Consider the following 14,421-nt stretch of genomic DNA (forward strand, 5'->3'; position numbering starts at 1 on the left):
AATGACTCCAGTTTAACAGGTTAAATAGTTTTACGGCGTTGTCTTACTTGAGCTCCTGCGCGATGGCGGCGATCTGCTCCACTCTGTCCTGATGGGCGGCCAGGTCGCTCTCGAAGGCCTCGTGTTTCCGTAGCAACGCCTTAACCTCTGACAGGGAGGCGGTCTCGTAGTCCTTCTGGGTCAGCATGGCCTCTTGACCTGCACACACATAAACACACACTCATTCATTTCCTTCAGCGCTCTCAGACTCTGACTTTGAGCGTTTGTGTGGGATCGTCGGCTCACCCTCGGTCCAGCACTCATGGATGGCGGCCTTTTGACGGAACTTCATCGCCAGGTGATCCAGTCTCTCCAGACGTCGCATCTCGCTGAGGAGCCACTCCTCGTAACCCTTTTCTGCTCCTTCCAGAGTGTGCCACGCTCCGTTAATATCCTGAGGGGAATTATTGGCATTTCAGAGCAGGATGTGAATTACAGGAGGAGTTACAGGTCTGATGAAGCCAAATCTACGACTTTTTAAGACGTTTTTCAAGGCATCTATGGTCAACTTTCAGACCTTACATTCACATTAATAACAGTCCGATAGGCCTCATAGTTATTATCCGCCAACATACACAAAAAATACACTAAAATACACTAAATAAACACTAACATACACAAAAAACACTACAATACACAAAATACACTAACATACACAAAAATATACTAAATTATACAAAATATACACTAACATACACAAAAATACACTAATAACACAAAAAACGCTTTAGAATATACATAATCATTTTAAAATATACTAAAATACAAAAAAATACACTAAAACACTCAAAAGACATGTTAAGTCACAATCATGGTATCTACAGTTTTGTCAAATTTATGACTTTTTGACACATTTTTCTTGTCATCTTTGGTTAAATTTCAGACCTTCCACTCATACAAGTAACAGTCCAACAGGCCTTACAAATATTATATACCAACATGCACCCAAAAATGCCTAAATATACACTAAAATATACACTAAAAACAAAAAAATGCATTGAAATATACAAAAGTATGCTAAAATACACAAAAATTACTCTAATGTGCAAAATACACTATTAGGGTATCTGCAGGTTTGCAAAATGTTTGAATTTTCAAGACATTTCTCTCTGCATCTTTGGTCAAATTTCAGACCTTCCATACCATATAACCAGTACCATATAAGTAGTAGTCCAATGGACCTTAAAGTTATTATACACCAATGTACACAGAAAACACACAAAAAATATGCAAAATATGCATAATATGCACAAAAAAATACATTAAAATGAACTAAAATATATTTAAAAAAAAATTTACTTAAGTATGTGTTTTTATTGCACGTCCAGTTTTTATGTGCCTGTTATTGTCAGTTATTGTTATTTTTATTACTGCAGCAGAACCAATTGTCCCTGGTGGACAAACAAAGGTCTTGAAATCGTCAAAATGGGTGTGTATGTGTTGTGTATGAGTGTGTGGACGTACAGACACCATGCGTCCCTCCGACGGCATGAAGGCAGGTCTGTTGCTGAGTCTGAGTTTGGTCTGCAGGGTGTTGAAGTTGATATCCAGCTGACATTTCTCTTGGACCTGAAGGCGACACATGGACCACATTCAGCAGCAGAAACAACAAACAAGCACCGCAGTGGAAGGTTCAGGTGTGAATGTGCAGAACAGGCGCCGACGCTGGACCTTGGGTGGTTTGTGGACGCGGCGGTAGTCTCTGAAGTCCTCTAGTTTCTGCTGCATCTCAGCCATGGTCTTCTCTGGTTTCCGGTTCTCCAGCCAGGGGATGGTTCTGCGGATCCACTCCAGGAGCTGGACACGAGAAGGACATGGGATTAAAGGGGAAAGTCCCACCATGAGGATGAACTGCTCCCATAGACTGTCCACTACACACCGTAACAGGCCAGGATGCAGTTAAAGGCACTAATGACACTTTATTTCACTGCATCATCACTCTAACTGTACTGTTACTGCGTACTGTGTCATTTAGTACAGATTAAGAAGGTATTTTATTATTTTTGCTTATTTTATGGTAGTTTTTATTCTACCCTACTATGTACTTTTTTTACATTTTATTCTTTTATCTTTCTCATGCTGCAAAAACTGAGACCTGGGTAACTATTTCATTCTATCTCTTGTACCATTAACTGAATGACAATAAAGGTGAGTCAAAATATGGGGTCTCACACTTATTCATCATGAACTAGGATAACACTTATGTCTACGTTTGACTTCAGATCCAGGTTCATTAGAGGAAAAGCATGTGAACAGAAGTAAAATAGGAACAGAATTACACAGATTAATTCTACTCTGTCAACTGGTGACCCAATAAAATCTGGTCCATGACTCCTTTTAAGAAAGGCCTCGTACTTTCTGCAGCTAAGAGAAATAAAGGCCTGGACGATGAACCACGCATCACAAAATAAAACTAAATAGAATTAAGCGTAAAACCAGCTTTGCCTTGGTTTTGAGCCTGAATTTGCACAAATGGTTAAACCACTGCTGCTTCTTCAAGTAATTTATAAATAAACCAGTATAGAGGAAACAGCAGGAAACTAGAATTACAGAATTCAAGCATTTTTCCAATTTTCAGAAAGTAAAATCTCAGTTAACTGAATTAAAACGATATGTGCCCCAGCCCATCTTTTTAGATTTTTTCTTATGTTTTTGATGCTTGGTCAATTTTTTTGGTTTCACTTGACATTTCGAAATAAATAACCTTTACATTCAGATAATTTAGATTTTTATGCAGCAATATAAATAAAATTATTAATACATGTACACATAGTACTCTTAACATTTATTGAAGTTCAAGTGCTGCCCATACAGGTGCCTGATCAAATATATTATACAATTTTTACAACTGATCAAATATCGGGCTTTCAAAAAAAATTAAGGGTCGATAGCCAGTATTGAAAAATATCAATACATCAGTCTACCTCTACTCAGATGCATACAGCTTTTCAGTGTCCCCTCATATTTTCTTGTACTCACATCGCTGGCCAGCTTCTCGTAGTCCCGCCATCAGGGTGCTCATTCTCTTGGGTTGACCGCCAGGATCGTTGCAGATACGGATTTGGCAGCTGTCTCGCCTATCAGGAGACAGAATGATGAGTACGGCTCACATCGATTGGTACAAAAACCAGTGACACATGTCAATGTGCCGAACCTATGCTGAGTTTCTGCTTTTATAGTGAAAGCCTGGACCTGGTATATAAATTAACAGCTCTTCTAATCACCTGCTTTTAGTCTCGCAAGCTGTGCACATAGCCACCGCCAACACAAGCAGTGAACTGATTCATACACAGGCACGGCATGACTCTATTAACGGTAAAAAAAAAAATACATAAAAACTGATAAATCCAACACTGGGCTCAATGGAGGTCTGGTGAGATTCATTTGTTTTGATGTATTTCCTGTTTGTTCTGGCTGATGAAAACTAGGCTTCCAGCTGCTGGGTGTTAGTTCAATGTGCAAGGTCACTCTGTGTTTTCCATGCGTCTCAGTTCATACAAGATGACCAGTTACAGTTGACGTAGCGCTGACGTCCACATCTGTGGGTCCTCATCTAGGGTTTTACACTACAGTACCACTGGAATCAGAAACACAGCACAGACTTCACAACCTGCCTCCAGCTGAAGTAACACATGAGGCATCTCTGCCTTTTAGAGTCAAAACACATCAGGTCCAGGTTGTCTGAACCCATTACACATCAGAAAAACACATTCACCAAACCCCAAAGTTCACAGAAACGTTTACAGTTGAAAAGGTGTTAAAAGCTGAAGAGAAACTGCAGTGACTTCCAGGTCTGGATTCCCAAAACCACATCAGGACCTGAGCTCTGGAAAAACAAAGGTCGCTGTGCTTCACCTGGAAATATTTATGCTTAGTGTCGCGGTATGTTCAGTACTTTTATTTTTATCATAATAATCCATTCACAGATCTGCTCTACACGTGGAAATGCCTTTCAGAACAGTTCTGAATTTCAGAACAGAGTAATGTGTTGTATTTATTTACAATTCTTTACTAAATAAAAACATGACATTTCTTATTTTGGTAAAACAATGTAATACATGATTCTGATCAAACGCAAGAAGTGATTTTCTTTACACTTCTTTATTAATTAAATAAACACAACTTTCTGCTGCAGTCACAAAATGTTTTTTTCAGACTCTAATCTTATTTATTTGTAATTTACTTCATTATCGTTTCTCGGACATCGACTGGGCTGGTTATCAGTAGTTAATGCATTAGCTTACATTAGCTGTGGTTAGTTTGTTGGCTACTATTTGCTGTGGTTAATCGATTAGTTTACATTAGCTGTAATTAGCCTGCTAACCAATATTTGCAGAAGATACCTCATTACCTTACATTAGCATCACTTACCCTGCTAGCTAATATGTGCTGTGGCTCCCTCAATAGCTCACATTAATGGGGTTAGCGTGCTAGCTAATATTTACTGCAGTTATCATTTGCTATCACAGCTAACATTTGCTGTGGTTAACTCATTAGCTTACATTAGTAGTGATTAGCCTGCTAGCCATATTTTCTGCAGATACATCATTACCTTACAGAAGCTGTGCTAGCCTGTAGCTACTATTTGCTGTGGTTAATTCCTAGCCTACATTAGCTTCGGTTAGCCTGCTAGCTAATGTTTACTGAGGTTTGCTATTGATGTTCTAATCCCTACAAAAAGTTTCATCTGATAAATTATTTCTCCTTATGTTATGTAATAAACTAAAGAAACCATTTCTAACCAAACAACAGCATTTTAATTAAATACATAAAACATAACATTTTGAAAACAGGTCAAACACTGTATTTCTACACAATTCCATTCAGGTATTAGAGTATGAAACTAAAGCCAGTTTTTATGGTTATATCTGCTTTACTAGATACATTTCTGCACTAAAGCTTCATATTGAATTAATTTCTGCAGATTCTGACACTCTGAAGTTGGAATCACAGTGGTTTGGTATTAGTCTGGAACCTAAAGTATTAAATGTGCAACAAATGGAAAGAAATTTATGTCAAATAGAATAAAATGGAGATGAGTAAATACATTCTATTTACTTATCTTTATGTAATGTAGTTCATGAGCTTCTTTTGTAAATTTTAAGTGTAATATAAATATTGTGATGTAATGTAGGACTAATATAAATACATTGTATAAGTATAAAAGGTAAATAAATCACCACATTCTAGTGCCTGATAATCACTCTGATCATATTCTACTGTTCACATAAACCTGACCTCTGATGGTCGACGATCACGGTACTGACATGGTTTTGGGAAAACAGAGTCCAACCCAGAGTCTGTAACTTTCAGGGAAACATATTTTATCCAGAAACAGAAGAATCAGAAAATGTGATCTATTTCCAGAGTTCCCATTGTTCCCACTGTTGATTTTGTTGCCAATAATATTTTTTTTCTTCAAGTTTGTTCAGTTTGTAGCTTATTTTGTACATATCACTTACTATTATTCAAAAAAATTTAATTCATTTTTGTTCATTTTATTAAACTATATATATATATATATATATATATATATACACACACACACACACACACACACACACGAAACAAGTGTGTTCATCCACTGTCTTTGATCCAACTTCATGGGCTTTACGGATGAATCAATATTGTAGAAGATGACTGTGTTTCCATGGTAACTACGGAGCCTGTGAACGTCCAAATGGGTCATATCTGATGACCATGAAAGATGACAAACTAATATTTACATGCATTGATAGAATTAATGGATCAACAGGTGTAAATATTTTAGATCAGTAGATGGTTTTGGTCTGTGGTTAATGTTTGGGTCTTTAAGGGTTAAAATGAAGTAGAACTGCTGTAAATTAAGAAAAATAACTATATTAACCTATAAAACCAATGACAGATACTATTATAAATACTAAAACGCAGCTGTATTGGAGGTATGGGGCGGGTGCGTCCCTCCTGGAGACCAATGGGAACCTGGCGTGTGTTTGTGCGGCTGCAGAGGGTTGTCGGTGCGAGTCCGAAGCGTGGCGAGCTCACCTTCTGAGCCCCCAGAGAAGGCGTGATAGAAGCAGGACACGTAGGTCATAATGGCCTTCTCATCCGGCCTCAGCGTACCCACGATGTCTACGCATTACACCCAGCGCCCAGCAGGAAGGAGGCGGAGTCAAAGAGACAGAAACAGAGACAGGGTGGAAGCCAAAGCCACCGAGGCCACATTAGACCCGGTTCAGGTTCAGGGTCAGAACGCCCCGCCCACACTGAGGCCAGGCGGACGCTGGGGGCGGGACGCAAAACACACATCGTCCAACCAGAGGCCAGATCCGCCTCAGAGTTCAGTCTGAACAGTTTAAACAGCACGAAGGTTAGAAATCTACAAGAAGTTGGGACCGTCAGCGGAAATATTAGACTGTTTATGATATTCAACTGTTTTATGATATTCGACTGTTATGATATCGACGTTTATGATATTCGACTGTTTATGATATTCGACTGTTTATGATATTCGACTGTTTATTAAATTCGACTGTTTATGATATTCGATTGTTTATGATATTCGACTGTTTATGATATTCGACTGTTTATGATATTCGACTGTTTATTATATTCGACTGTTTATGATATTCGACTGTTTATTATATTCGACTGTTTATGATATTCGACTGTTTATGATATCGACCTGTTTATGATATTCGACTGTTTATTATATTCGACTGTTTTATTCTATTCGAGCTGTTTATTATATTCGACTGTTTATTATATTCGACTGTTTATTAATTCGACTGTTTATGATATTCGACTGTTTATATATTCGACTGTTTATATATTTGACTGTTTATTAAATTCGACTGTTTTATTATATTCGAACTGTTTATTATTCGAACTGTTTATTATATTCGACTGTTATTAAATTCGACTGTTTATTATAATTCGACGTTTATTATATTCGACTGTTTATTTAATTTGAATGGCTTTATTATATTAGACTGGTTATTATATTCGACCTGTTTATTATATTCGACTGTTTATGATATTCGACTGTTTATTGATATTCGACTGTTTATTAATCGACTGTTTATTATATTCGACTGTTTATTATATTCGACTGTTTATATATTCGAGTGTTTATTTCAGCTCCTGATACTCTAATACCAGACGTTTGGATTACATTCATTCTTCTTCTTTTCTTCCTGCCTCACTTTATTCATTTTATCCATCCTTCCTTCTGTCCTTTCATTCTTCATTTCATCCTACCCATCTTCCATCCTTCCTTTCATCCTTTCTTCCTTCAGTCATTCCTTCCATCCTTTATTTCATCCTTCCTTTATTCCTTCAATCATTCCTTCCATTCTATCCATCTTCCATCCTTCCTTTCTTCCTTCATTTCTTCCTGTCTTTCTTCCTTCAGTCATTCCTTTCATTCTATTCATCTTCCTTTCTTCCTTTAATCATTCCTTCCTTCCATCCTCCCTTTCATTCTATCCATCTTCCATCCTTCCTTTCTTCCTTTATTTCATCCTTTCTTCCTTCAATCATTCCTTCCTTTCATCCTATCCATCTTCCATCCTCCTTTCATTTCATCCTTTTTTCTTCCTTCAATCATTCCTTCCTTCCTTCCATCCTATCTATCTTCCATCCTCCTTTCTTTCTTTCTCCATTTCATCCTTACGTCAATCATTCCTTCCTTCCATCCTATATCTTTTATCCTTCTTTCTTCCTTTCATCCTGTCTTTCTTTCATCAATCATTCCTTCCTTCCATCCTATCTATCCGTTATCCTTCCTTTCGTCCTGTCTTTGTTCCTTCAATCATTCCTTCCTTTCATTCCTATCCATCTTCCATCCTTCCTCTCTTCCTTCATTTCCTCCTTTCATCCTTCCTACCATCCTATCTCTCTTCTGTTCATTCTTTCTTCATCTTTCCTTGATTTAATTCTAGATTTTCTTGCTTTGTTTAAAACAGTAATGTCATAAGAATCACAATCATATATTTGTCTATTTCCTGGTGTTTTCACAGAGGAAAGGGCTTTAATTTAGCACAGAAACACAATAAATTTACACAGTGATCACTAATAACTGAATATATTGACTGACACATATTTAGTTTAGGTTTGAATTTATGTTTTTTTTGTTTTTTTTTTTGTTTTAAAATAAAAGACACCCCAGATTGACTGAATTAAAGGTGAATGTGGTTTTAATTTTGTCAGTATCTGTTATTTTCTGTGATCGGGTTTAAAGAAGAAGAAGAAGAAGAACACGTGGAATAAGTTTCCACAGTGCTACGTTCTCCGCTCAGCTCTCCTGAGACGACGGTAGAAACAAGACCTGAATCAGCCAGAAATTAATTAGAGCACGACGAGCAAAAACAACATGGATCCGTCAACGTCCGAAGGGAGCGGAGGGAGGCGAGAAAACACCACGAGGGAGACGAATTAAGCGAGTAAGAAGGATGATACCAACTAAACACTTGGGGTAAATCAGATAAATACTCATCTCTGCACCAGACGTTAAATGTTCCTCAAAGACGTTTGCTCTAACCATGTTCATTTCAGCTAAAATAACAGCTAAAATATGTAAAGTCTCATGTAAATAGCATCAAATATGAGGAGTCCAGATGCAGATGTAGGGATATAGAGTAAAAATGATTAATTCTATGTGAAATTAATAGAAAGTTAACATTCATTCTGCTTTTTAGGAGCATAAACCTCTGAGGATGAAGCGGGTTTTTACTAATGTCGACGTTTATGTTCGTCTACAGTTCAGAACAAGCATTTAAGGAGATTAAGATGTTCTAATAGTGTCTAAAATCATCAGAAAAAACTGTCAAGTAACAAAATCCAGCTGCATAGTTGGGTTTAAAGGCTGATAGAGTTGGGTTTGGACCAGGATCAGGTTCAGATTTGATCGATTAGGTCCCATATCAGTCAATGAATGTGTGGATGTGTAGGAGTGATAGTTTCCTCTCCCATTTTTCTCTTTTATTTTTTTCATGTTTAATGTTTTGTTTAACAGCAGCTACATTAGATAAAGATAAGATCAAGTTCTTCTAAAGATAAGATCAAGTTCTGCTGGAGTTCTTGACCCGTTACAAATTTTTCCTTCTACTTTGTTTCTATTTTAGCCGACGACTAATTATTCTACAATTAATTGCAATCAACGCCACAAAAAGAGCAGAAACCTGACGATGCTTTATTCCAGGTTTGCAAAAGTATCGGGAATCATAATATCAGTCGGTATAATCATGAACAGCTGCAAATTAAAAGACCAGATTTAGCAGAATTAACTTGCACAAATCAGCAAAAATAAACCCAATCTCACCTAATTTTTGACCGTTATTACTGGCCTATCTGTGTATCAGGTTCGGAAAAGCTAAGGCTTAAAAGTAGCACATAGTGAATAGTTCGACTACAAACAAACTGCAACCATCAGGTACATTTAGATGAATATTCATATGATTTCATTTATTTAATTTGTCTAAAATGCCTTAAACTCTGAGTCTAAACCTTCTAATACTGACAGAATCATCACATTTCACCTTTATCGAACTGTGTTTATGCGAGAAAATGGGGTGAAAACATGCAAAATAACTGCACTTAGCTCCAATAATTACCGTATGCTAAGTCTATTTTACCTGTGTGTTGCTGAAGAAATGTAAATTGTGTCTAAAATGAATCATCTTTGACTTTATCAGAAACTAGAAACTGATGAATATTTAAGAAAAAGCAACAAATACATGAATAAATAAATATAAGTGAATTGCTGAATGTCAAATTCAGGAATTAATAAGTAAATGTGGAACTGAACTTTAAGCCAAAATAAAAAAATTCAGGTCTTTTTGGCTGTTTTTCTGTTCTTATCCCTAAAAGTTATTATTTCTGGTTTGAGGCCTGATTTCTTCGATCACCGCTGATACCAATTAATCAGCCGTACTGATCAATAAATGTGATTATTTCCCCTAAATGCTAACAGAGCAAGAGTTTGTTGGTTTTTGTGTGTTTGCGTCCCAGTGAATCCAGCGTCCTGGTCTGGAGGTTCAGGACTTTAGCGATGCTGTGAAGAGAGACTGAAGCCATGCCAGGACCCGACAGGAAGCAGCGCCTTGTTAGTATCAGAGGGGTCAAAGGTCAGGGGTCAAAGGGGTCAGCGGGTACCTTCTGCGCTCCAGAGAATGCATGGTAGAAACTGGACACATAAGTCATTATGGCTTTCTCATCCGGACGAGCCGTGTTGACAATGTCTACGAGGGGAAGGGGAGGTTATGAGGAAAACAGGCAGGACACGGGACAACGTCAACGCAAACACAACACGTATGAGCACACAACAGGTCAAAGGTCACACAGACACATTTATCAGCCTCATGGAATGATCTAATGGACATTCACAGGCAAAAGGTGGGGATGAGGGAGAACATGAGGAAGCATTCAACACTGAACATATGAGGGTCAGAGCAGTTTAACACAACTAGAGCTGCAACGTAATGACAAAAAAGCATCACAATGAGACAGTTAACAACAGGTGATTTAAGATCATTAATCTATTCATTAAGTCTGTGCAGTTTAAAGGCTTAGTTTTGGTTCTTTTTAGATTATTTGTAAAAGATGCAACGTGATGAAAACCTGTAAAAAGATGCAACAAACAAAAGGATGTAAAAAGATGCAAAAAACACAACAAAAATGAGGTAACATGATAAACACTGCAAGAAATAAGAATGAAAATGATATGAAAGATGCGATGTGACAGGGTGAAAATGGCTTCAATGAAAATGGGTAAAAGATGCAAAAACTATAAAGTAAAACTAAAGTGACAAATAAAAATGAAAAAAACGTAAAGCATGTAGGGAAATGAAAAGACTGTGAAAGACACAGACAAAAACAACAAAAAACCAACAAAACAGAAAGAAATTAGATGATGAAAATGAAAAGATGCACCTAGAAAAAACACTATAAAAGATGAAGATGAGTCAAAAATGAAAATGATGTGAAATGCACACCAGGGTGAAAAAGATGAAAATGAAATAAAGATGCAACGAGATAAAAATGACAAAAAACAACCCAAAAGTGAGAAATGAAGAAAATGCTAAAAACGATGTAAAATGTGTGAGAAAATGAAGATGTTGCAAAACATTAATCAAGAGCAAAAACAATGTCAGAGACACAGGTGGATGAAAATGACATAAAAGAGAACATAGGAATAAAAATGAGGTAAAAGACACAAATACTATGTCAAGACAAAAAGATTTAGGACGATGTAACACGAGAAAAATGATGAAAATGATATAAGGCACAAAAAAACAAAAGATGAAAAATGTCAAAAATACAACTGGATAAAATGACAAAAGGCAAAAACATTTGAAAAAAGGAGATTAAATTAAATGTAATAGGGTATAATATAATATAAATATAATATAAGACAAGAAAATCACACAAAAAGGATGAAAATATCAGAAAAGATGTTGCATGACATCTGACAAAAGAAGCTGAAACTGTCTGAACCTCAGAAGAACAAACAGAAGCTTCAGACATGAAATTAGGAGGAGGAGGAGGAGGAGGAGGAGGAGGGGGGGGGGGGGGGGGGGAGTTTCAGTCGACCCTGGAGACGAAGGCCTCTGGTCCGCTGTAAGAACTGATGGATCAGGTTAAACAACGCTAACATTTACATGCACATCAACGCTGTGACTGGATGGAAGATGAAGATACAACGATGGAGGAGGAGGATGAGGAGGAAGATGAGGAGGAAGAGGAAGAAGATAAGGAGGAGGAGGATGAAGAGGAGGAAGATGAGGAGGAAGAGGAAGAAGATGAGGAGGAGGAGGATGAAGAGGATGAAGATGAGGAGGAGGAAGATGAGGAGGAAGAGGAAGAAGATGAGGAGGATGACGAAGAGGAGGAGGAAGATGATGAGGAAGAGGAGGAGGAAGAGGAGGAATATGAGGAAGAAGAAGAAGAGGACTCGTCTCCATCCAGTAAAAATGTGGATGCCTTAGAAGATGAAGAGGCTTAAATCCCATAAATTCAGTTTTTAAGTCAAAAACACATGTTAATATGTCGGTTCAACTCACTGTTCCTTATAGACTAATGCTAATGCTAACAGCTAATGCTAATGCTAATGCTAGGCGCAGTGTGTATTATGGGTGAAGCACAGACTGAACTTCTCTGAGAATAATAAAGTAATTTAACCTTTGGTATCAATGTAAACGGCCTTTTCTGTATTTAATGGAAACAGTGTGATCAATAAACATTAGATTTAAGATCCGTCACTGATTGGTTGGACTGCAGTGACGTCACCTCGTCGTGTGCATGTAAATACAGCTGTTTATTAAACCATAAAGAAGCACAAAAACATCCCATAAAGACAATAAAGCAGACACAGGATGCGACGGTGAATCCTACCTTCTGCGTCCAACATCTTAGGGATGTCCAGGTATTTCTCGGCCACTTCGAAGGCGTTGTTCAGATTAGTCACAGCGTCGTCCTGAACAGCCAATCAGAGAAGAGGATGAGCTTTGACTTTTACAGAGAAAATGAAGACAACGCTCAAATGTAAACACAGAAACTAAATACGATAGGAAAAAAGAAATTAGCTTTTAAATACACAGGGAACATTATGAGATTTTAAGTCATTAAGTAAAATGTTACAAATTTATGAGAAAAAAACTAAAGACTCCTTGAGTTTTGTGCAAAAATGTGAATGAATTCTGAGATTAAAGTTGAAAAATATAAGGAAAATCATTACAAATTTATGAGAAAAAGCTTGGATGTTCTGCACAAATTCTCTCAGATTTACGTAACAATTTGACATGGAAAAAATTCAAATATTGGTTGTTGTTATAAAGTGATATTTGTGATAAATTCCCTGAGATTAAAGTGGTAAATTTACAATAAAAACCCATATTTATTAAGACTAAAGAGGTACATTTACGACAAAGAAAAAAACTAAATTCAAGTAATAAATTTGCAAGAAAACACCAGATATTGTAGCAGATTAAAGTGATTAATTTACAAGAAAAGAAATATGACATATATTTGTGACAATGATTAAAGTCGGAAAATTGTGAAACTGAAGTGGAAGTGGTGAATGAACATGAAAATAAAAATAAATAAAAATTCATTTATAGGAAAAAAAAAACCCCACAAATTTACAAGAGACAAACTTAAATACTTGTTGATGCTATAAGGTAATATTTGTGATGAACTGATCTGAGATTAAAGTGGTAAATGTACAACAAAAACTCATATTTACTGAGACTGAAGAGGTAAATTCATGAGAAAAAAACCTTGAATATTGAAGTCATAAATATGCCCCCCCCCCCAAAAAAAACAACAGAACTTCTATTAGACAGTGACTAATTTTTAAGAAAAACAGACAGTTAATCATATACTTGCGACAGAGATTAAAGTCAGAAAATTGCAAAAAGTAAAAAAAAAAAAAAAGAAAAAAAAAAGGCCAAAAATGAATGAGAAAAATCCATGAATGTTTTAGGTTATAAATAAGAAATTTGCAAGAAAAAAAATTGTAAAACCTGACTATTCAAGTCATAAATGTGGGCAAAAACATCTCAAGTTAAAGCCGTGCATTTATTTACAAGAAAACAAATAAATAAACTGTGGAACTGAAGTGGTGAATGTAGACAGAAAAAAATATGATTAACCCTTTCATGCATAGTGGTCACTACAGTGGACAGTTACTCTACAGCTTTAATCTTGTATATTCATGGGTTTTGTTGTTTTAGTTCCATATCAACCAACACAGTGGACACTTATGCATCATCTCATAAACTGCAGTTCATACCATTATTGTAACTTTGCTGTCCTTGATTGGTTCTTGAGTGGAAATCAATTGTTAATATTTATTTTTTGCATATTATCTCCATGAAGTGAGTAATAACTAGTATTAGAATATGTTAAAATGTGAGAAAACATCAGATTAGCTGCATTAAACATGGTTTCATTTCACTGTTTTCGTATCACTTTATGATATTGGGTTTTAAATACATGTTTCTTTGCTTCAAGAATAAAATTCATGGTGTAGCTGAGTGGACATTTTTGTAACTCCATGAAAAACAGGTTGATTTAAAAAAAAAAAAAAAATTCAATCACATTGGTTTTTTTTTCATGCCTAAAGAGGAATAAAAACACTTAGGAAAAAAAAATCTTGATTAAGGTTCTCATAATTCATGCATGAAAGGGTTAAAAGCTCAAATGTTCTCAGATATTATTTGATATTTTTCAGTCACATTTTAGAATTAAACAGAATATCTTCGTTGTCATGGTAACAAGTACAACAAAATTAAAAGTGCCATCCCATCTGCACACCACACATAAAACCCTCAAATAAACAGGATTTCCATGCGTTTGCTGGTATGGGGTTGTAACCGTGTCATGTCGGACCGTTCAGATTTG

At 36.3% G+C, this 14,421-nt stretch overlaps 1 pseudogene; it reads right to left on the bottom strand.

Moving 5' to 3' along the window:
- LOC115431161 (alpha-actinin-4-like) overlaps positions 1-14,421 on the bottom strand; it is a 122,304-nt pseudogene that overhangs the window by 20,804 nt on the left and 87,079 nt on the right.

This window comes from Sphaeramia orbicularis, chromosome 13, assembly GCF_902148855.1.
Source record: "Sphaeramia orbicularis chromosome 13, fSphaOr1.1, whole genome shotgun sequence".
NCBI classification, from domain to species: Eukaryota; Metazoa; Chordata; class Actinopteri; order Kurtiformes; family Apogonidae; genus Sphaeramia; species Sphaeramia orbicularis.